This window comes from Triturus cristatus, chromosome 4_1, assembly GCF_964204655.1.
Source record: "Triturus cristatus chromosome 4_1, aTriCri1.1, whole genome shotgun sequence".
NCBI lineage: Eukaryota > Metazoa > Chordata > Amphibia > Caudata > Salamandridae > Triturus > Triturus cristatus.
The window spans coordinates 27,949,674-27,973,491 of NC_140585.1; positions in this window are offsets into that span (position 1 = coordinate 27,949,674).

The following is a 23,818-nucleotide window of genomic DNA, read 5'->3' on the forward strand; positions in this document are numbered from 1 at the left end:
TGAAAGGTTTCCTTGTCTCTTTGCTCTGTTTCCACACTCTAGGATACATTTCTGGATCTTTGTTCAGCATGTTGCTGCCCTTAGGAGAGGACTGGTGAAAGGTTTCCTTGTTTCTTTGTTCTGTTTCCACACTCTTGGATACATTGCTGGATCTTTGTTAAGCATGTTGCTGCCCTTCGGAGCGGACTGGTGAAAGATTTCCTTGTCTCTTTGTTCTGTTTCCACACTCTTGGATACATTGTTCTATCTTTGCTAAGCATGTTGCTGCCCTTAGGAGCGGACTGGTGAAAGGTTTCCTTGTCTCTTCGTTCTGTTTCCACACTCTTGGATACATTGCTGGATCTTTGTTAAGTATGTTGCTGCCCTTAGTAGCGGACTGGTGAAGGGTTTCCTTGTCTCTTTTTTCAGTTTCCACACTCTAGGATACATTGCTGGATTTTTGTTAAGCATGTTGCTGCCCTTAGAAGCGGACTGGTGAAAGGTTTCCTTGTCTCTTTGTTCTGTTTCCACACTCTTGGATACATTGCTGAATCTTTGTGAAGCATGTTGCTGCCCTTAGGAGCAGACTGGTGAAAGGTTTCCTTGTCTCTTTGTTTTGTTTCCACACTCTTGTATACATTGCTGGATCTTTGTTAATCATGTTGCTTCCATTCGGGGCGGACTCGTGAAAGGTTTCCTTGTCTCTTTGTTCTGCTTTGGCACTCTTGGATACATTGCAGCATCTTTGAAAAACATGTTGCTTCCCTTCACGGTGGACTAGTGAAAGGTTTCCTTGTCTCTTTGTTCTGTTTCCACACTCTTGGATACATTGCAGTATCTTTATTAATCATGAAGCTGCCCTTCGAGCGGACTGGTGAACGGTTTCCTTGTCTCTTTGTTCTGTTTTTACACTCTTGGATACATTGCTGGATCATTGTTAATCATGTTGCTGCCCTTTGGAGCAGACAGGTGAAAAGTTTCCTTGCCTCTTTGTTCTGTTTCCACACTCTTGGAGACATTGCTGGATCTTTGTTAAGCATGTTGCTGCCCTTAGGGGCGGACTGGTGAATGGTTTTCTTGTCTCTTTGTTCTGATTCCACACTCTTGGATACATTGCTGGATCTTTGTTAATCATGTTGCTGCCCTTCGGGCGGACTGGTAAAAGGTTTCCTTGTCTCTTTGTTCTGTTTTGGCACTCTTGGATACATTGCTGGATCTTTTTTAAGCATGTTGCTGCCCTTAGGAGCGGACTGGTGAAAGGTTTCCTCTCCTCTTTGTTCTGTTTCCACACTCTTGGAGACACTGCTCGATCTTTGATAAGCATGTTGCTGCTCTTAGGAGCGGACTGGTGAAAGGTCTCCTTGTCTCTTTTTTCTGTTTCCACACTCCTGGATACATTGTTGAATCTTTGTTAAGCATGTTGCTGCCCTTCGGAGAGGACTGGTGAAAGGATTCCTTGTCTTTTTGATCTTTTTCCACACTCTTGGATACATTGCTGGATCTTTGCTAAGCATGTTGCTGCCCTTAGGAGTGGACTGGTGAAAGGTTTCCTTGTCTCTTTGCTCTGTTTCCACACTCTAGGATACATTTCTGGATCTTTGTTAAGCATGTTGCTGCCCTTCGGAGCGGACTGGTGAAAGATTTCCTTGTCTCTTTGTTCTGTTTCCACACTCTTGGATACATTGTTCTATCTTTGCTAAGCATGTTGCTGCCCTTAGGAGCGGACTGGTGAAAGGTTTCCTTGTCTCTTCGTTCTGTTTCCACACTCTTGGATACATTGCTGGATCTTTGTTAAGTATGTTGCTGCCCTTAGTAGCGGACTGGTGAAGGGTTTCCTTGTCTCTTTTTTCAGTTTCCACACTCTAGGATACATTGCTGGATTTTTGTTAAGCATGTTGCTGCCCTTAGAAGCGGACTGGTGAAAGGTTTCCTTGTCTCTTTGTTCTGTTTCCACACTCTTGGATACATTGCTGAATCTTTGTGAAGCATGTTGCTGCCCTTAGGAGCAGACTGGTGAAAGGTTTCCTTGTCTCTTTGTTTTGTTTCCACACTCTTGTATACATTGCTGGATCTTTGTTAATCATGTTGCTTCCATTCGGGGCGGACTCGTGAAAGGTTTCCTTGTCTCTTTGTTCTGCTTTGGCACTCTTGGATACATTGCAGCATCTTTGAAAAACATGTTGCTTCCCTTCACGGTGGACTAGTGAAAGGTTTCCTTGTCTCTTTGTTCTGTTTCCACACTCTTGGATACATTGCAGTATCTTTATTAATCATGAAGCTGCCCTTCGAGCGGACTGGTGAACGGTTTCCTTGTCTCTTTGTTCTGTTTTTACACTCTTGGATACATTGCTGGATCATTGTTAATCATGTTGCTGCCCTTTGGAGCAGACAGGTGAAAAGTTTCCTTGCCTCTTTGTTCTGTTTCCACACTCTTGGAGACATTGCTGGATCTTTGTTAAGCATGTTGCTGCCCTTAGGGGCGGACTGGTGAATGGTTTTCTTGTCTCTTTGTTCTGATTCCACACTCTTGGATACATTGCTGGATCTTTGTTAATCATGTTGCTGCCCTTCGGGCGGACTGGTAAAAGGTTTCCTTGTCTCTTTGTTCTGTTTTGGCACTCTTGGATACATTGCTGGATCTTTTTTAAGCATGTTGCTGCCCTTAGGAGCGGACTGGTGAAAGGTTTCCTCTCCTCTTTGTTCTGTTTCCATACTCTTGGATACATTCCAGTATCTTTATTAATCATGTTGCTGCCCTTCGGAGCGGACTGTTGAAAGGTTTCCTTGTCTCTTTGTTCTGTTTTTACACTCTTGGATACATTGCTGGATCATTGTTAATCATGTTGCTTCCCTTTGGAGCGGACTGGTGAAAGGTTTCCTTTTTTCTTTTTTCTGTTTCCACACTCTTGGAGACATTGCTGGATCTTTGTTAAGCATGTTGCTGCCCTTCGTGGCAGACTGGTGAAAGGTTTCCTTGACTCTTTGTTCTGTTTTCATACTCTTGGATACATTGTTGGATCTTTGTTAAGCATGTTGCTGCCCTTAGGTGCGGACTGATGAAAGGTTTCCTTCTCTCTTTGTTCTTTTTTTGCACTCTTGGATACTATGCTGGATCTTTGCTAAGCATGTTGCTGCCCTTCGGAGCGGACTGGTAAAAGGTTTCCTTGCCTCTTTCTTGTTTCCACACTCTTGGATACATTGCTGGATGTTTGTTAATCATGTTGCTGCCCTTGGTGGCGAACTAGTGAAAGGTTTCCTTGTCTCTTTGTTCTGTTTCCACACTCTTGGATACATTGCAGTATCTTTGTTAATCATGTTTCTGCACTTCGGAGCGGACTGAGGAAAGATTTTCTTGTCTCTTTGTTCTGTTTTTACATTCTTAGATACATTTCTGGATCATTGTTAATCATGTTGCTGCCACTCGGAGTGGACGGGTGAAAGGTTTCCTTGTCTCTTTGTTCTGTTTCCACACTCTTGGAGACATTGCTGGATCTTTGTTAAGCATGTTGCTGCTCTTAGGAGCAGATTGGTGAAAGGTTTCCTTGTCACTTTGTTCTGTTTCCACACTTTTGGATACATTGCTGGATCTTTGTTAATCATGTTACTGCCCTTAGGAACGGACTGATGAAAGGTTTCCTTGTCTCTTTGTTGTGTTTTATCACTCCTGGATACATTGCTGGATCTTTGCTAAGCATGTTGCTGTACGTCGGAGCAGACTGGTGAAAGGTTTCCATGTCTTTTTGTTCTGTTTCCACACTCTAGGATACATTGCTGGATCTTTGTTAAGCATTTTGCTGCCCTTAGGAGCGGACTGGTGAAAGGTTTCCTTGTCTCTTTGTTCTGTTTCCACACTCTTGGATACATTGCTGGATTTTTGTTAAGCATTTTGCTGCCCTTAGGAGCATACTGATGAAAGGTTTCCTTGTATAGGCCCGCGGCAAACTAGGAGGCGGCGTAGCCGCCATTATTAATCTCTCCCTCAGGTTCACTTCCCTCTCCCTCCTCCCCATCCCTCAGGTGGTCTGTCTGGGAATTAGACTCAAATCCTCTGTCTCCCCTCTTACCTGTGTTCTGGTATACCGTCCCCCACAATCTATGCCTAATTTCTATTCGAATTTTGGTGACCTACTCTCTCAGCTTACCATCAACAATTCTAAACTCCTAGTCCTGGGAGACTTTAATTACTGGCCGTCAGATACCCATGAAAGCCCCCAATCCCTGGCTTTCACTGATCTTCTAACTGGGCTTAATGGTATCCAACACATTCATCTACCCACTCACCCCAAGGGCCATATCCTTGACCAGGTGTGGACCTACAACCTCGAAATCAAGTCGCTCACGATCTCACCCTGCCACTGGTCCGACCACCACTTAATTTCTTTTCTCCTTCTGGTCCCTCCCCCGCCCCCTCGCAGCCGAGGCCCCAGCCTCCATGCTCGCAACTGGAACAAAGCTGACCTTGATTTATTCATCACTTCTTTAACATCTTCGGTCTCGGCCACTCTTGGCCCCATCGACTCCCAAGAAGCTGCACTAGTCGACTGGCTAGAACATGCCAGCGACAAGGTTGCCCCCCTTAAATTAATAAGATCCAAGCGCCCCCACGACGCACATCGATGGTTTTCCGATAGTCTCAAAACCTTAAAACTAGGTCTCCGCCAGGCCGAGCGCCGCTGGCGCAGAAGCTACGATTCTGCAAAGAAACCACTCTTTCTAAAATTATTGGGAGAGTACAAACTAGCTATATCAGCTGCTAAAACCGCCTACTTTTCCACCAAAATCCTCAACTCTGCGCAGAAATCTAAAGATATCTTTGCAATCGTAGACGAGCTCTCACACCCGGACAGGGTAACTCTCAAACCTCTTCCGTCTCAAGCACTCTGCGACTCCCTCAACTGTTTTTTTATAGAAAAAATTATCAAAATCAAAAATAGCATCTCCTCCACTCCCCCGGCTATACCCTTCACTGAGGCTGCACCTTCTGTCAACCCTCATCTTCTGACTCCGTTCCCCCCGGTATCAGAAGAAGTTTTCATCAGTCTGCTTAATAAAGTCTCCTCTGGTTCCCCCACAGATTGCTGCCCCCCGCGATTCTCCGGGCTGCCTCGGCTGCCTCTCGGAGTGGACGGGTGAAAGGTTTCCTTGTCTCTTTGTTCTGTTTCCACACTCTTGGAGACATTGCTGGATCTTTGTTAAGCATGTTGCTGCTCTTAGGAGCAGATTGGTGAAAGGTTTCCTTGTCACTTTGTTCTGTTTCCACACTTTTGGATACATTGCTGGATCTTTGTTAATCATGTTACTGCCCTTAGGAACGGACTGATGAAAGGTTTCCTTGTCTCTTTGTTGTGTTTTATCACTCCTGGATACATTGCTGGATCTTTGCTAAGCATGTTGCTGTACGTCGGAGCAGACTGGTGAAAGGTTTCCATGTCTTTTTGTTCTGTTTCCACACTCTAGGATACATTGCTGGATCTTTGTTAAGCATTTTGCTGCCCTTAGGAGCGGACTGGTGAAAGGTTTCCTTGTCTCTTTGTTCTGTTTCCACACTCTTGGATACATTGCTGGATTTTTGTTAAGCATATTTCTGCCCTTAGGAGCATACTGATGAAAGGTTTCCTTGTATAGGCCCGCCGGCAAACTAGGAGGCGGCGTAGCCGCCATTATTAATCTCTCCCTCAGGTTCACTTCCCTCTCCCTCCTCACCATCCCTCAGGTGGACTGTCTGGGAATTAGACTTGAATCCTCTGTCTCCCCTCTTACCTGTGTTCTAGTATACCGTCCCCCACAATCTATGCCTAATTTCTATTCGAATTTTGGTGACCTACTCTCTCAGCTTACCATCAACAATTCTAAACTCCTAGTCCTGGGAGACTTTAATTACTGGCCGTCAGATACCCATGAAAGCCCCCAATCCCTGGCTTTCACTGATCTTCTAACTGGGCTTAATGGTATCCAACACATTCATCTACCCACTCACCCCAAGGGCCATATCCTTGACCAGGTGTGGACCTACAACCTCGAAATCAAGTCGCTCACGATCTCACCCTGCCACTGGTCCGACCACCACTTAATTTCTTTTCTCCTTCTGGTCCCTCCCCCGCCCCCTCACAGCCGGGGCCCCAGCCTCCATGCTCGCAACTGGAACAAAGCTGACCTTGATTTATTCATCACTTCTTTAACATCTTCGGTCTCTGCCACTCTTGGCCCCATCGACTCCCAAGAAGCTGCACTAGTCGACTGGCTAGAACATGCCAGCGACAAGGTTGCCCCCCTTAAATTAATAAGATCCAAGCGCCCCCACGACGCACATCGATGGTTTTCCGATAGTCTCAAAACCTTAAAACTAGGTCTCCGCCAGGCCGAGCGCCGCTGGCGCAGAAGCTACGATTCTGCAAAGAAACCACTCTTTCTAAAATTATTGGGAGAGTACAAACTAGCTATATCAGCTGCTAAAACCGCCTACTTTTCCACCAAAATCCTCAACTCTGCGCAGAAATCTAAAGATATCTTTGCAATCGTAGACGAGCTCTCACACCCGGACAGGGTAACTCTCAAACCTCTTCCGTCTCAAGCACTCTGCGACTCCCTCAACTGTTTTTTTATAGAAAAAATTATCAAAATCAAAAATAGCATCTCCTTCACTCCCCCGGCTATACCCTTCACTGAGGCTGCACCTTCTGTCAACCCTCATCTTCTGACTCCGTTCCCCCCGGTATCAGAAGAAGTTTTCATCAGTCTGCTTAATAAAGTCTCCTCTGGTTCCCCCACAGATTGCTGCCCCCCGCGATTCTCCGGGCTGCCTCGGCTGCCTCTCGGAGTGGACGGGTGAAAGGTTTCCTTGTCTCTTTGTTCTGTTTCCACACTCTTGGAGACATTGCTGGATCTTTGTTAAGCATGTTGCTGCTCTTAGGAGCAGATTGGTGAAAGGTTTCCTTGTCACTTTGTTCTGTTTCCACACTTTTGGATACATTGCTGGATCTTTGTTAATCATGTTACTGCCCTTAGGAACGGACTGATGAAAGGTTTCCTTGTCTCTTTGTTGTGTTTTATCACTCCTGGATACATTGCTGGATCTTTGCTAAGCATGTTGCTGTACGTCGGAGCAGACTGGTGAAAGGTTTCCATGTCTTTTTGTTCTGTTTCCACACTCTAGGATACATTGCTGGATCTTTGTTAAGCATTTTGCTGCCCTTAGGAGCGGACTGGTGAAAGGTTTCCTTGTCTCTTTGTTCTGTTTCCACACTCTTGGATACATTGCTGGATTTTTGTTAAGCATATTTCTGCCCTTAGGAGCATACTGATGAAAGGTTTCCTTGTATAGGCCCGCCGGCAAACTAGGAGGCGGCGTAGCCGCCATTATTAATCTCTCCCTCAGGTTCACTTCCCTCTCCCTCCTCACCATCCCTCAGGTGGACTGTCTGGGAATTAGACTTGAATCCTCTGTCTCCCCTCTTACCTGTGTTCTAGTATACCGTCCCCCACAATCTATGCCTAATTTCTATTCGAATTTTGGTGACCTACTCTCTCAGCTTACCATCAACAATTCTAAACTCCTAGTCCTGGGAGACTTTAATTACTGGCCGTCAGATACCCATGAAAGCCCCCAATCCCTGGCTTTCACTGATCTTCTAACTGGGCTTAATGGTATCCAACACATTCATCTACCCACTCACCCCAAGGGCCATATCCTTGACCAGGTGTGGACCTACAACCTCGAAATCAAGTCGCTCACGATCTCACCCTGCCACTGGTCCGACCACCACTTAATTTCTTTTCTCCTTCTGGTCCCTCCCCCGCCCCCTCACAGCCGGGGCCCCAGCCTCCATGCTCGCAACTGGAACAAAGCTGACCTTGATTTATTCATCACTTCTTTAACATCTTCGGTCTCTGCCACTCTTGGCCCCATCGACTCCCAAGAAGCTGCACTAGTCGACTGGCTAGAACATGCCAGCGACAAGGTTGCCCCCCTTAAATTAATAAGATCCAAGCGCCCCACACGACGCACATCGATGGTTTTCCGATAGTCTCAAAACCTTAATACTAGGTCTCCGCCAGGCCGAGCGCCGCTGGCGCAGAAGCTACGATTCTGCAAAGAAACCACTCTTTCTAAAATTATTGGGAGAGTACAAACTAGCTATATCAGCTGCTAAAACCGCCTACTTTTCCACCAAAATCCTCAACTCTGCGCAGAAATCTAAAGATATCTTTGCAATCGTAGACGAGCTCTCACACCCGGACAGGGTAACTCTCAAACCTCTTCCGTCTCAAGCACTCTGCGACTCCCTCAACTGTTTTTTTATAGAAAAAATTATCAAAATCAAAAATAGCATCTCCTCCACTCCCCCGGCTATACCCTTCACTGAGGCTGCACCTTCTGTCAACCCTCATCTTCTGACTCCGTTCCCCCCGGTATCAGAAGAAGTTTTCATCAGTCTGCTTAATAAAGTCTCCTCTGGTTCCCCCACAGATTGCTGCCCCCCCCGCCATTCTCCGGGCTGCCTTCTCAGCCTGCCCCATCCCTCCACTGGCCCTCCTGAACAACTCCCTTCTGCTCGGTGAGGTTCCCAGTCAGTTTAAGAACGCGGAAGTAGTACCTATCTTTTTTTTTTTTTTTTTTTTTTTTTTTAAAACCTTTATTCGTGCATCTTAAAAGAACAAATACGGGCCTACAACCGTCAGGCCGGCCACGATACAGTAAAGCACTGATACCCACATTACAGCCCCCGTGCATCAACGGTCAGGATTAACAACAGGTTATGAGTTACATACTGGAGATATCTTTGAAACCCGGGGAAGGAGAGGTGAAGGTTAATTTTAAGTTTTTTGATAATTTTATCAGAGAAAAAAAGGCAATGAAGGATAAGAGCAAAGTAGATTCGAGTCCGCAAGATAGCTTCACCACACGGGCGAGCAGCAACATCAGTAAGAACAACAATGGGAGTAAAATCTCAATCAGTGAGGCGGTGCAGAGATATATCAGGATAGTCACATGAGCAAGTACGCGCCCCTCCAGAGCCGCCCCCACTCGATCCACCCCACACCCGGACCCCGAATCGAAGAAAGTAGAGCACAGAGACATAAAAGAAGAAAGGCCCATAGAACTAATTGAGAACAGAGTATTACCCCCCCACCCTACACCAATGCGGAGGCTACGGCCTACCCCCCCCCCAGCATAGTGCCTGTCGCCCAATGAACCCGAAATATAGAGAAGAGAGAAAGTAGGATCAGAGTAAAGAAGGGAAGAAAGCAGAAAAGAAGGTGGGGAGGAGCCCACTGGACACCAGAGCGCCCCGAACCATCAGCCAGTTATGGCCCCCACACACTGGAAGCCCTCTACGCCAAAAAAACGGCATGCAAAGATACCATGGCACCACAGTTTAAGCAAGGGATACAAGTCGCGACGAGTGCGCGCAAAACATACATACAGTCCCAGTCCCAGGCCAGCCCGTCCATAAACCATAGCGATAGAAGTCAGTCTAGCCCTGGCCCGATCGCGGGCTTGGGATTAAACCAGCTCCTGCGTGAAGGCCCCATGTCCCGAGCAGACAAAGACAAGATGGCCGCTTGTGAGAGGATGGTGAAGTAGGATCACGAAATGGCCGCCGACCACCGATTGGGGTCCCTCGTTGCACCACATAAAATCCAAACCTGGCAAGTAAGGTACAGGAGTTCCAGAAAAAGGCAGCAGTGGGCCACCGCGGACGGTCCCTCGAAGCCGTTAGGTATCGCTCAGCAGGATAGCCTCGCGGACGCGGTGAGGCAGGGAACAATGAAGCAGGCTGCCATGACCAGGGGGACAAAGTATCCGCAGTTGAGGTGGAGAGCAGTGGACCCTGGGCGCCGGGAGCGCTAGATGAAGGCACCAGTGTAGCACAATCATACACCGCCGCTGCGTCCCCGCAAGAGGACAAGAGCACCGGGAGACCCACGCCCTGTGGATGACAAACAGTGCGCTCACGGCCCGCAGCCGACAGTATGGGGTCAAACCTCTCACTCAGCGCCTGCAGGCCAGCGCACATCTGTAGTTGAAAGTCCCGCAGGACAGCCAGAACGGAGCCGCATGTCAGCGGAAGCTGGGCCCCAACATCGGCAGCAATCCGGGACAGCACTGTGGAGCTGGTGTCCGGAAGAGGGAGGGCGAAGTGGGCAGCGGGCGAGACCGGAGTATCACCCCCCAGCCGCGAGCAGGCACTCAACGCCATGTTTTGCCGCTATACGGTGCAATGGCCAGGGGGGGGGGTCGTGGCAAGGGGTCAATTCCCCTCAGGTCTACGCCGCAACAGGAAAGGCCGACAGTCGCTTATCTTCTCGCCGGTCCCCCTCGCCGCTGGCTAGGCAATAGGCAAAGGGGGCAGCAGCCCCCCGCAGCTCGGTCCTCAGAGCGGGGCAGGAGACTCACCGCACCGGGGCCCACCCCACAGCTCCAGCCCGTCAGGCACAGGGTGCAGAAGGTGTCCGGCCGTCTCTCCCCGGGCTCATCCGGCAACGATCCATGGTGCGAGGCGAGATCGGGACCGCGGGGCTCAGGTTAGCGCTAGCTGGTCCGGTAACTGCGGAGCTTCCAGGAGGCCGGCAAAGGCCGTAAGGGCGCGGGGTTTCAGTGCCGAGGACAAAAGCACCCAGAACTCGGGCATCCGGGCGGGTTGAGACTCCGGGAAAGCAGCAGCGCGGTCAGCGCGTCTTCGCACACGGTGCACCTCGAGAATCGGCAAGGATGAGCATCAGGATAGTAGTCCGAGGCCACGGACCGACGGAGCCGGGCTCTCAAGCGTCTGCTCCGGTCGCCATCTTGGCTCCTCCCCTCAGTAGTACCTATCTTGAAGAAACCCAGCGCCGACCCTACGATCATGGCCAACTTCCGTCTCATTTCCCTCCTTCCCTACCTTAGCAAAGTACTTGAGTCATATGTCACCAGCATCCTCAGTTCCTTTATTGAGGACTCCAACTTTCTGGACCCTCAACAGGCTGGGTTTAGACCAGCCCACTCAACCGAGGCGGTCATTCTCTCTGTAATGGAGGAACTCCGCAGAGGCGCTGACTCTAACACCAGCCAAGCCTTAATCCTTTTGGACTTGTCGGCAGCCTTTGACACGGTCAACCACTCCATCTTGGTCGACCGTGTCAAGGAGGCTGGTATTGGAGGGACGGCCCTTGACTGGGTTCGCTCCTTCCTGACGAACCGATACCAATCTGTTCGAATCTCCCAATTCTCGGCGGATAGGATGAAACTCACCTGCGGAGTCCCGCAGGGCTCGTCTCTGTCTCCGCTCCTTTTTAATTTATACCTTACCCCCCTGATCCGCTCCCTCCGGGGAAGGAATGTCACTGCATTTAACTATGCAGATGACATTCAGCTCATCTTCAACCTTGACTCGCAGGAAGCGGCCCAGGACTTCCAGTCCACCCTTTGTCATATCAGCGACTGGATGGGCGCTCACCACCTCAAGCTTAACCCCGACAAGACGGAGCTCGTTCTTGTCGGAGGCCCAGCCAATCCCTGGAACTCCACCTTCTGGCCCCTTTCCCTTGGCCCTCCCCCTAGTCCCGCTGATAAAGTAAAAAGCCTAGGGGTCTACATCTCACAGGATCTTTCCATGAATCATCAGATCAGCGCCACAGTTTCCTCCTGCTTCCATCAGCTCAGAAAAATCCGAAAAATAGCTCACTTCCTGACCACTGAAGCTCTTACCCTGGCGTTGTTGGCGTTAGTCATCTCCCGGATTGACTACGCCAACGCCCTATACGCAGGCATTCCGCAATACCAAATAAAGGGACTTCAGTTAATCCAGAATCAGGCCGCCCGTCTAATCTACCGTCAGCCAAAACATCACCACGTCCGTCCCCTCCTCAAAGCCCTTCATTGGCTTCCTGTGTCGGAACGCTGCAAGTTCAAACTTGGCTGCCTAACCCATAAATCCCTGGCCGGCATCGGCCCCTCTTTCATCTCCTCTCTTCTCCATCCGTACGCCCCCCCCAGACACCTCCGTTCCTCTCGTCACGCCCTCCTCCAGACACCTAGGTTCAGGCGTAAAAAGCACGGAGGCCTTAGATTCTCCTTTTCTGGCCCCCTCACTCTGGAACTCTCTACCTTTGGACCTCAGACTCTCCTCTTCCTACCCTTACTCTAGGTCTCTCCTGAAAACTCACCTTTTCCGCGGTGTCTATACATAAAGTTCCTCTTTCTCCCCTCTCTGCCTCCTCCTGGGTTAGTGATCAGCGCCAAGAAACCGTCCGGTGAACGCAGCGCTCTACAAATCCTTTTTACATTACATTTTACATTACATTACATTACATTACATTACATGTATCTTTGTTCTGTTTCCACACTCTAGGATACATTGCTGGATCTTTTTTAAGCATGTTGCTGCCCTAAGTAGCGGACTGGTGAACGGTTTCCTTGTCTCTTTGTTCTGTTTCCACACTCTAGGATACATTGCTGGATCTTTGTTAAGCATTTTGCTGCCCTTAGGAGCGGACTGGTGAAAGGTTTCCTTGTCTCTTTGTCCTGTTTCCACACTCTTGGATACATTGCTGGATCTTTGTTAAGCATGTTGCTGCCCTTGGGAGCAGACTGGTGAAAGGTTTACTTGTCTCTTTGTTCTGTTTCCACAATCTTGTATACATTGGTGGATCTTTGTTAATCATGTTGCTTCCCTTCGGGGCGGACTGGTGAAAGGTTTCCTTGTCTCTCTGTTCGGTTTCCACATTCTTGGATACATTGCTGGATCTTTGTTAAGCATGTTGCTGCCCTTTGGGCAGACTGGTGAGAGGTTTTCTTGTCTCTTTGTTCTGTTTCAACACTCTTGGATACATTGCTGGATCTTTGTTAAGCATATTGCTGCCCTTAGGAACATACTGATGAAAGGTTTCCTTGACTCTTTGTGCTGTTTCCACACTCTTGGATACATTGCTGGATGTTTGTTAATCATGTTGCTGCCCTTCGGGGGGACTGGTGAAAGGTTTCCTTGTCTCTCAGTTCTGTTTCCACACACTTGGATACATTGCTGGATCTTTGTTGAGAATGTTGCTGCCCTTTGGGGTGGACTGGTGAAAGGTTTCCTTGTCTCTTTGTTCCGGTTTCACACTCTTGGATACATTTCTGGATCCTTGTTAAGCATGTTGCTGCCCTTCGGGGCGGACTGGTGAAAGATTTCCTTGTCTCTTTGTTCTGTGTCCACACTCTTGGATACATTGCTGGATCTTTGTTAAGCATATTGCTGCCCTTAGGAGCATACTGGTGAAAGGTTTTCTTGTCTCTTTTTTCTGTTTCCACACTCTTGGATACATTGTTGGATCTTTGTTAATCATGTTGCTTCCCTTCGCGGCGGACTGTTGAAAGGTTTCCTTGTCTCTTTGTTCTGTTTCCACACTCTTGGATACATTGCTGGATCTTTGTTAAGCATGTTGCTGCTCTTCGTGGCACACTGGTGAAAGGTTTCCTTGTCTCTTTGTTCTGTTTTGGCACTCTAGGATACATTGCAGTATCTTTGTTAAACATGTTGCTGCCCTTCGGAGCAGACTGGTGAAAGGTTTCCTCTTCTCTTTGTTCTGTTTCCACACTCTTGGATACATTGCAGTATCTTTATTAACCATGTTGCTGCCCTTCGGAGCGGACTGGTGAAAGGTTTCCTTGTCTCTTTGTTCTGTTTTTACACTCTTGGATACATTGCTGGATCATTGTTAATCATGTTGCTGCCCTTTGGAGCGGACTGGTGAAAGGTTTCCTTGTTTCTTTGTTCTGTTTCCACTCTCTTGGAGACATTGCTGGATCTTTGGTAAGCATGTTGCTGCCCTTCGTGGCAGACTGGTGAAAGGTTTCCTTGTCTCTTTGTTCTGTTTCCATACTCTTGGATACATTGCTGGATCTTTGTTAAGCATGTTGCTGCCCTTCAGGGCAGACTGGAGAGGTTTTCTTGTCTCTTTATTCTGTTTCCACTCTCTTGGATACATTTTTGGATCTTTGTTAAGCATGTTGTTGCCCTTAGGAGCGGACTGATGAAAGGTTTCCTTGTCTCTGTGTTCTTTTTTAGCACTCTTGGATACGATGCTGGATCTTTGCTAAGCATGTTGCTGCCCTTCGGAGCGGACTGGTGAAAGGTTTCCTTGTCTCTTTCTTGTTTCCACACTTTTGGATACATTGCTGGATCTCAGTTAATCATGTTGCTGCTCTTAGTGGCGGACTAGTGACAGGTTTCCTTGTCTCTTTGTTCTGTTTCCACACTCTTGGATATATTGCAGTACCTTTGTTAATCATGTTGCTGCCCTTCGGAGCGGACTGGTGAAAGGTTTTCTTGTCTCTTTGTTCTGTTTTTACACTCTTGGATACATTGCTGGATCATTGTTAACCATGTTGCTGCCATTTGGAGCATACGGGTGAAAGGTTTTCTTGTCTCTTTGTTCTGTTTCCACACTCTTAGGGGCATTGCTGGATCTTTGCTAAGCATATTGCTGCTCTTAGGAGCAGACTGGTGAAAGATTTCCTTGTCTCTTTGTTCTGTTTCCACACTCTTGGATACATTGCTGAATCTTTTTTAATCATGTTGCTGCACTTAGGAACGGACTGATGAAAGGTTTCCTTGTCTCTATGTTCTGTTTCCACACTCCTGGATACATTGCTGGATCTTTGTTAAGCATGTTGCTGCCCTTCGGAGCGGACTGGTGAAAGGTTTCCTTGTCTTTTTGTTCTGTTTCCGCACTCTTGGGTACATTGCTGGATCTTTGCTAAGCGTGTTGCTGCCCTTAGGAGCGTACTGGTGAAAGGTTTCCTTGCCTCTTTGTTCTGTTTCCACACTCTTGGATACATTGCTGGATCTTTTTTAAGCATGTTTCTGCCCTTAGTAGCGGACTGGTGAAAGGTTTCTTTGTTCTGTTTCCACACTCTAGGATATATTGCTGGATCTTTGTTAAGCATTTTGCTGCCCTTAGGAGCGGACTGGAGAACAATTTCCTTGTCTCTTTGTTCTGTTTCCACACTCTTCGATAGATTGCTGGATCTTTGCTCAGCATGTTGCTGCCCTTTGGAGCAGACTGGTGAAAGGTTTCCTTGTCTCTTTTTTTTGTTTCCACACTCTTGGAGACATTGGTGGATCTTTGTTAAGCATGTTGCTGCCCTTAGGAGCGAACTGGTGAAAGGTTTCCTTGTCTCTTTGTTCTATTTCCACACTCTTGGATACATTACAGTATCTTTGTTAAACATGTTGCTGCCCTTCAGAGCGGACTGGTGAAAGGTTTCCTTGTCTCTTTGTTCTGTTTCCACACTCTTGGAAACATTGCTGAATCTTTGTTAAGCATGTTGCTGCCCTTCAGGGCAGACTGGTGAAAGGTTTCCTTGTCTCTCTATTCTGTTTCCACTCTCTTAGATACATTGTTGGATCTTTGCTAAGCATGCTGCTGCCCTTCCGAGTGGACTGGTGAAAGATTTCCTTGTCTCTTTCTTCTGTTTCCACACTCTTGGATACATTGCTGGATCTTTGTTAACCCCTTCTGTGCTCATGACGGAATGGTTCCGTCATGAGCACAAGTTCTAGTGTGCTCATGACGGAACCATTCCGTCATGAGCACATGCTCAGGAAATCCCTCTGTTGCATACAGCAGAGAGATTTCCCATTTATTTTTTGCCTTGGGAGGTGGGGAAGAGCTTCCCCAACCTCCCCAGTCATTATTTGGTATTTCATGGCTATGACGATCGTGCGCATGGCGCGATATCGTCATAGCAACGAAATCGAAACTGAAACTTAGTTTCGGTTTCAGTGCTTGTGGGGTTATCTCAGCCCCTCGAGCAACTAAAAAGATCGGAGAGGTATCGTTGGAAAGGGGCGAATCTCCCCTTTCCAATGGTACCCTTCCCTAGTGAATCCCTGCTTGGGGATCACCCCAGGAGGGCGATCCCCAAGCAAGGATCCACCCACTAGCACCAGGGAGGGTGGAGCGGCCCCTTGGGCAAGGGTCTTTGCTCCCCCATATTTGTTTGGCCACTACAGACTGTGGGGCAGATGGGGGCACTAGAAACCATGGATTAATCTTTTTTTTGACGTTGGGGTGGGGGCTGCCCAAAAGTGCATGGAAATGGCCCCACCCACCCCAGAGAAATGTAAGTCTTTCTGCCCACCCTGGGGGCTAGAAGGGGCAGTAGCCACCAATCTGCCCCCCCTCCGGGGTGGCAGAAAGCCCCTAGGAACCAGGGATTTTTTTTATTGACGTTGAGGTGAGGGCTGCCCAAAAAGGGCACAGCAATGACCCCAACCCCCAGAGAAATGTCAGTCTTTCTGCCCCCCCCAGGCGGCAGATGGGGGTAGTAGCCCCCAAACTGCCCCTCTGGGGGGGACAGAAAGCCCACTAGAAACCAGGGATTATTTTTTTATTGACGTTGGGGTGGGGGCTGCCCAAAAAGGGCATGGCAATGCCCCCACCACCCCAAGAGAAATGTAAGTCTTTCTGCTCCCCCTAGGGGCTAGAAGGGGCAGTAACCACCAATCTGCCCCCCATCCGGGGTGGCAGAAAGCCCCTAGGAACCAGGGATTTTTTTTATTGACGTTGAGGTGAGGGCTGCCCAAAAAGGGCACAGCAATGACCCCAACCCCCAGAGAAATGTCAGTCTTTCTGCCCCCCCCCCCAGGCGGCAGATGGGGGCAGTAGCCCCCAATATGCCCTCCCAGGGGGGCAGAAAGCCCACTAGAAACCAAGGATTTTTTTGTTATTGACATTGGGGTCGGGGCTGGCCAAAAAGTGCATGGCAATGCCCCCAGTCCTTCCAAAAAAATGCAACAGTCTTTCTGCTCCCCCCCGGGACATATGGGGGCAATAACCCCTGGTCTGCCCCAAGCTCACTAGGCACCAGGGTTTTTTATTTTTCAATAATGTAGGGGTGGGGGCTATCCAGAATGGGCATGACAATGCACCCACCCCAAAAACATTTACCACAGTCTTTCTGCCCCTCACCTGAGGTATATTGGGGAAAAATATCCCCTTATCTGCCCCCCGGGGGGGGGGGGGGAAGGCCCTCTAGGCCTCAGGAATTTTTCAGGGTTGAGGTCAGCCCAGAATGGGCATCCAATGCCCACACCTCCACAAAAAATTACCACAATCTGTCTGCCCCCCAGAGGGGCAGATGGGGGCAGTGGCAATTATGCTGGCTTTTTTTATGCGTGGGTTGGGGGCTGCCCAGAATGGGCATACCTATTCCCCCACCCCCCAAAAACATAGCCACCGTCTTTCTGCCTATCGGGGCAAACCCTGCCCCTCCCGATGCCCCCCCCAGGGCAGCAGAAAGCCCATTAGGCACAGACTTGTTTTTAGCAATGTGCCTACCTCTGGATTTTGGGCCCTAGCGCAGCCGGCACATAGGGAAACCTAGCAAACCTTTCAATTTTTTTAAACTAGACACTAAGGGGAATCCAGGATGGGGTGACTTGTGTGCCTCTCACCAGGTTCTGTTATCCAGAATCCCTTGCAAACCTCAAACTTAGTTAAAAAAACTAATTTTTCTCACATTTCTGTGATGAAAAGTTCTGGGATTTGCAAAAAAGGTTCATTTTTCACTGTGAAAATGCGGTGTGTCCACGTTGCGTTTTGTGCCGTTTCCTGTCGCGGGCACTAGGCCTTCCCACACAACTGAGGTACCATTTTTCTCGGCAGACTTTGGGGAAAGCGGGGTGGGAGGAATTTTGTGGATCCACGCAGATTCCAGAACTTTCCACCACAGAAATATGAGGAAAATGTGTTTTTTGGAAAACATTTTTAGGTTTGCAAGGGATTCTGAGTAACAGAACCTGGTGAGAGCCAGTCAAGTCACCCCATCCTGGATTCCCCTGGGTGTCTAGTTTAAAAAAATGTAAAGGTTTGCTAGGTTTCCCTAGGTGCCAGCAGAGCTAGCGTTCAAAAACTACAGCTAGGCACTTTGCAAAAAAAAGGTCGTTTTTCACTGTGAAAATGTGGTGTGTCCACGTTGCGTTTTGGGCCGTTTCTTTTCATGGGCACTAGGCCTACCCACACAAGTGAGGTACCATTTTTCTCGGAAGACTTTGGAAAAGGCGGGGTGGGTGGAATTTTGTGGATCCACGAAAATTCCAGAACTTTCCACCACACAAATGTGAGGAAAATTAGTTTTTTTGACAATTTCTTAGGTTTGCAAGGGATTCTGGGTAACAGAACCTGGTGAGAGTCAGTCAAGTCACCCCATCCTGGATTCCCCTGGGTGTCTAGTTTTAAAAATGTATAGGTTTGCTAGGTTTCCCTAGGTGCCGGCAGAGCTAGGGTTTGAAAACTACAGCTAGGCATTTTGCAAAAAAAGGAGAATTTTTCATTGTGAAAATGTGGTGTGTCCACGTTGCATTTTGAGCCGTTTCCAGTCATGGGCACTAGGCCTACCCACACAAGTGAGGTACCATTTTTATCGGGAGACTTAGGGTAACACAGAATTGTAGAGCAACTGTTATTAACTATTGACTTTTGTTGCATTTCTGCCTTCCAAATGAAAGACAATGTGTAAAAAATAAGTCATTTTTAAAAATGACCTATAATTCTCATGCTAGTATGGGTATTCCCAATTTCAAAAATGTGCAAATATGTACTGTTTCTAAACTCTATATTTTGTTCCCATTTCAGAAATACATAGGTGTATTTCAAACCGATTTTTTCATGTATACATTTTCCCAGAATAATTGCTATATACCCAGTACATAATAAAAAACCATTGCAAGTCGCTGCTCAGTTATTGGCTCTGGGTTCATAGGGTTCTTGGTGAACCTACAAGTCTTATATATCCCCACAACCGAAAGGTCCTGAAAATGTAACGGTATATTGCTTTCAAACATCTGTCATAATTAGAAGAAGTTAAAGGTGAAAACGTTGACACAAATGGCTGTTTTTTTCAAATAAAATTCAGTTTTTCCTATATTTAACTGTTAGTTTATATAAAGAAACTTTGAAGGATCTACACAAATGACCCCTTACTGAATTCAGAATATTGTCTACTTTTCCAAAATGTATAGCTTTCCAGGATACATTATTGCTTTCATTCCCAATTCTACCATTAACTGGAAAGAGGTTGAAAGCACAACAAAATAGCAAAAATAGGCTATGTCCCAGAAAAATGCCAAAACTGTGTAAAAATGTTGATTTTCTGACAAAAGTCTGCTTGTCCCTGAATGCTGGAAAAATGATAATTTCAGCACCACAACTCCTTTTTTGATATCATTTGCAAGGAAAAAAACAGATGCTTTCATTTGTAGCCCTTTTTTCCCATTTTTCCAAAACAAAACAACATTTAGCTGTATTTTGGCTAATTTCCGGGTCCCCTCCAGGGAAATCCACAAACCCTGGGTACCTTTAGAATAACACATGATGTTAGAAAAAAAGGACGCAAATTTGCCGTGGATACCTTATGTGGTCAAAAAGTTACAGGGGCCAGGAGCGCTAGGTGGCGCCTGACCGGCATGGCCGCCTTTCACTAAGGCTCCCGGCATCGGTCCCCGCAAATCCGGCTTCCTCCTTTCCTGGACTGCCCTGGCCGGCTCCCTCGGAGCGCGGGGGTCCGTGAAGCTGCCCTGCCGCCCCGTACCGAATCTGGGGGCGCTGCGGGCTCTGGGAGCCTCCCTAGCCGTCGCGGAGCCAGACCGACGGCGTGCAGGGGCGGCTGTGGAACCGCGGCGCGGCCACGCTGAAGAAATTTAGCCCGCGGCGCCCACGAGGGGAGCAGGCCTAAAACTGCTGGCTGGGGGACGCGGTGGCCGCGGGGCTCCCGCGGGTGCTGCTGACACTGGCCCGGTGCTGCCCTGCTTTGCTGACGCCATCCGGAGCCCCGGGGGGGCTGGATCGGACCCCCCCGCGTGACGCAGAGCGGCGAATCAGGCGGTGAGTGGGGCTGGCCGCGACCGCTGCATCGGGGCAACTGCGGGGTTGGCTGTCCGGGGGAGCCCCCCCCCATCGGGCCGTGTGTCGGCGGCCGGGGGGGCCTGGGCCCCTGGCTCCCCCCCCTTCTCCCTCCCCTCTCCTCCTGGTGGCGGCGCGGAACCGGCTCCATCGATCCCAGACCGGCTGCGGACTCCGGGTGCGGGGGGGCCCTCGCGGATTCGGGCCGCATACCGGCGGTCGGAGGGGGTGTATGTGCTGTCCCCCCCTCCTCTCCCCCCCCCCCCCGTCCATCGCTTGGAATCCCGGCTGCGGACCCTGACGAGTGACACTTTGCCCCTCCTGGGCACTGAGGGGAGACCCGGCTAATTGTTCCCTTGGAGACCTGGGCTGCGCCGGAGGTTGCGGCCCTGCGGCGGCCGGCTGGGGGGCCCGGGCGACGGCCGGGGGCCTGGCACTGAGACCTACATTGCTGGATCCCGCTTTGCTGGGCTGCCCGGCGGGGCTTGACCGCTGAGGCTGGTGCTTCCGGGCCGTTCCCGGCCGGTGGCCCTCCCGGACGAGCCTCCTGTTTGTCCCGCGGCGGCCCAGCTGCCCGCTGCCGTCCCGCGGGCCTGTCGCCGGCTAGTTGCCCTCCTTCGCTGACGGACGGCCCAGAAATGGGTAAGGACAGAGCCGCCAAGCCGGTGTCCGGGGCCACCCAAACCAGGATGGACAAATTCACAACCTCCGACAAGGGGCCCGGCCCCACGGGCGAACAGGCCCCGGCCCCTGCTGCAGACCTGGCTGCCATCCTGCAGGCCATCAACTCGTCCCGCGCCTCGCTCGAGGGCATGGTGGGTGAGGTCAAAGTGGACGTTGCTCTTCTCCGGCAAGATCTGAGGAACGCCACCGCCCGCATTTCAGAAGCTGAGTCCCGGATATCCACGGCCGAGGACGACATCCGCCAGCTGCAAGACCAGGTTCGGGAGTTGACCACCCACTCTAAGGAGTTGCACCGCCGGGTCGAGGATGCGGAAAATCGCGCCCGACGCAGCAACCTGCGCTTGGTGGGTTTCCCGGAAGGAGTTGAATCGGGCCGGGCGGACGATTTCATGGAGCGCTGGTTCCGATCCTGGATGCCGGAGGACAGCCTGTCGGCTTCGTTCGTGGTGGAGAGAGCCCACCGCTCCCTGGCCCCCAGGCCCCTAGGGGCTCCACCCCGGCCGTTCATCCTAAAGCTCTTGAACTTCCGTGACCGCGATGCCATTCTCCGTGAAGCCCGGCGCAGGGATGCCCTCCACTATCAGAACCACAAAATCATGGTCTTCCCGGACTACACTCGCGAAGTCCAGGAGCTGCGCCGCTCCTACATTGAAGTGAAACAAAAACTGCGCTCCCTGGGACTCCAATACCAGCTCCAATTCCCAGCCCGCCTCCGGGTCATCTTCCAGCAAAAGACTCTCTTCTTCGATACCCCGCGGGCGGCCTGGACCTGGCTGGCGGAGGAGCACCCCTTGCAGCATTCTGGGCACGGATCGCCTCTGGGTCCTCGGGGGAGACGGGGGAGACCCCGGACATCGAAGACCCGTCGGCGGCATCGGACATTGCCCCGGGAGCGCACAACGGGGGAGGCGATCACCACGCGCTCTGGGGGCCGGCCAAGCCAGAGATCGAGAACCTCATCGGCCTCCTCAGCCGCGCACGCCAGTCCCGTGGCGGATGGGCAGCGGGCCGCGTCACCTCGGCTTACGGGCCCTGCAACCCACCCGGTTGAATTGGCGGACACTTCGGACCTCTCTCGCAGCCCTACCATCTGACTTTCTTTGCTTACCTTTGGGGTGGGGGGGTTGGGAAATGTTTGGGCGGGGGTGGAACGTCCCGCTGTCAGTGTTGCTCTAGGCCAGGGCAGGTAAATCAGGCTTCACTTTTGATGTATCAGGGGTCCACTAGCGCTCAAGCCCAAGCGTTTTAGTTTGGTGGTTCTTCCATTTGGTTCGGGCGACAGATGCTTCCGTTTTCGAAGTATAGGGCGGGGGGTGGGGGGTTGGGGTTGGTTTGGGGTTGCTTCTTCCTCGTTGGGGAGAATTTGTTGGTGGGGGGTGACTCCCCCTTATCTGTTGTGCTAAGGTATCATGTACTGTCTATCCCGCTCTCTCACCCGGCGCTCCGCTGTCCCTCCTCTCTGGGCACCTACTCGGACGCGCCTCCACTGGCTCATTCTTCTGTCCTTGATTATGGCTGACCCACCTGTCCCTAGGGCCGCCATGCGCATACTTTCCTGGAACGTCAATGGCCTCCTGGACCGTTTCAAACGCATGGCGGTCCTCAAATATGCACAACGGGCAGAGATCGATGTACTCCTCCTCCAGGAGACTCACTTGTTGGGTAACAACTGCCCCTTCCTTGGCCGTTACGGCTATGACAGGGTATGGCACTCAGGTTTTGCTCGGGGATCCCGGGGGGTGGCCATATTGCTTCGCAAGTCTTTTCCCTTTGTCCTGACTCGGGTGCTTTTAGACCCACAGGGTATGCTACTGGTAGTGTGTGGCACTCTGGAGGGCCGACCCCTTACCCTGATGTCCCTCTACGCAGCACCGTCCCTCCTGCCGTCAGCCCTTTCCCACGCAGCGGATATCCTCCCGACACTTCCTGCAGGGGCCCTGATACTCGGCGGGGACTTTAACGCTGTCTACTCGCCCCATATGGACTCGACGGGTCCGGTCTCTTCGACCCGCGTCGCCCGCGCAAAACAACTCTCCTCTTGGGCGGAATCCCAGGGCCTCTGCGATGTCTGGAGGATCTGGCACCCGCAGGAGCGCCAATACACCCACACGTCGGCGGCCCATCACTCCCACGCCCGGATCGACCTCATCTTTGTGCCCTCTACCGACTGCGTGGGGGTGCGGGACGCACGCATTCTTCCGAGGGGCCTTTCGGACCACTCACCGGTGCTCCTCGCTCTCGGTCCCCCCCCCCTCTCTGCCCGTCCGATATGGCGTCTGAACGCTTGGTTCCTTCACGACAAGGCTTTTCGGAGGGCGGTCGGGGGCGAGATAGTCGACTACTACTCTCATAATGAGGGCTCTGTCGTCTCCCCCGCCGTCCTCTGGGAGGCTGGCAAGGCGACTGTTCGGGGCGCCGCTAAAGGGCACCTGCAACGTCAACGACGGGCTCAATCCCAGAAGCTCGCGGACTGTGAGGCCCAGGCCTTAGAACTGGAGCGTAGTCTGGGTAACTTAGCCGATGCCGCACGGTCTCGTCGCTTGGCCTTCCTGCGGGAAGAGATTCGCCTGCACTCCCTGGAAGCGGCGAAGATCCTATGGCGCTCCTCGGTGGCCCGGGTGTACGGTTGGGGAGACAAAAACGGCACTCTTCTCCACCGCCTGGCGACCTATCCCCGGGCGGGCAGGATCATTCCAGCCATCGCGGACCCCGCGGGTGGAGTCCACACGGTCTCAGTGGCGATAGCCCAGGCATTCGCTGACTACTACTCCCGGCTGTACCGTCTCCGACCGTCCACGCTCTCCCTGAATGAGCTACTGGGAACAAACGGGGCGACACTTGCGCGGCTGCAGCCTGAGATTTCTGAGACCCTGGATTCGCCGATCGAGCTACAGGAGATTGAAGAAGCGATCGGCCGCCTGGCACCCGGGAAGACCCCGGGACCTGACGGATTCCCCCAGGAATATTACGCTCACTACCGTGAGACACTGGCCCCGAGGCTTCGAGACCTCTTTGCGGCCGTGGTGGAGACGGGCTCGTTCCTGCCCGAAACGGATACAGCAACCATAGTTGTACTCCCCAAGACACAGCCTCCCTCGCGGTCCTGCTCCGACTACCGGCCGATATCCCTTATTAACACAGAACTCAAAATCTATGCCACGGTCCTGGCGCAACGGTTACGCCCATCGCTCGCCTCCCTGGTCCATCCGGACCAATGTGGCTTTATGCCGGAGCGGGGGACCAGACACTGTCTACGGCGCCTCCACCTCGCGATGGTGCACCGCGG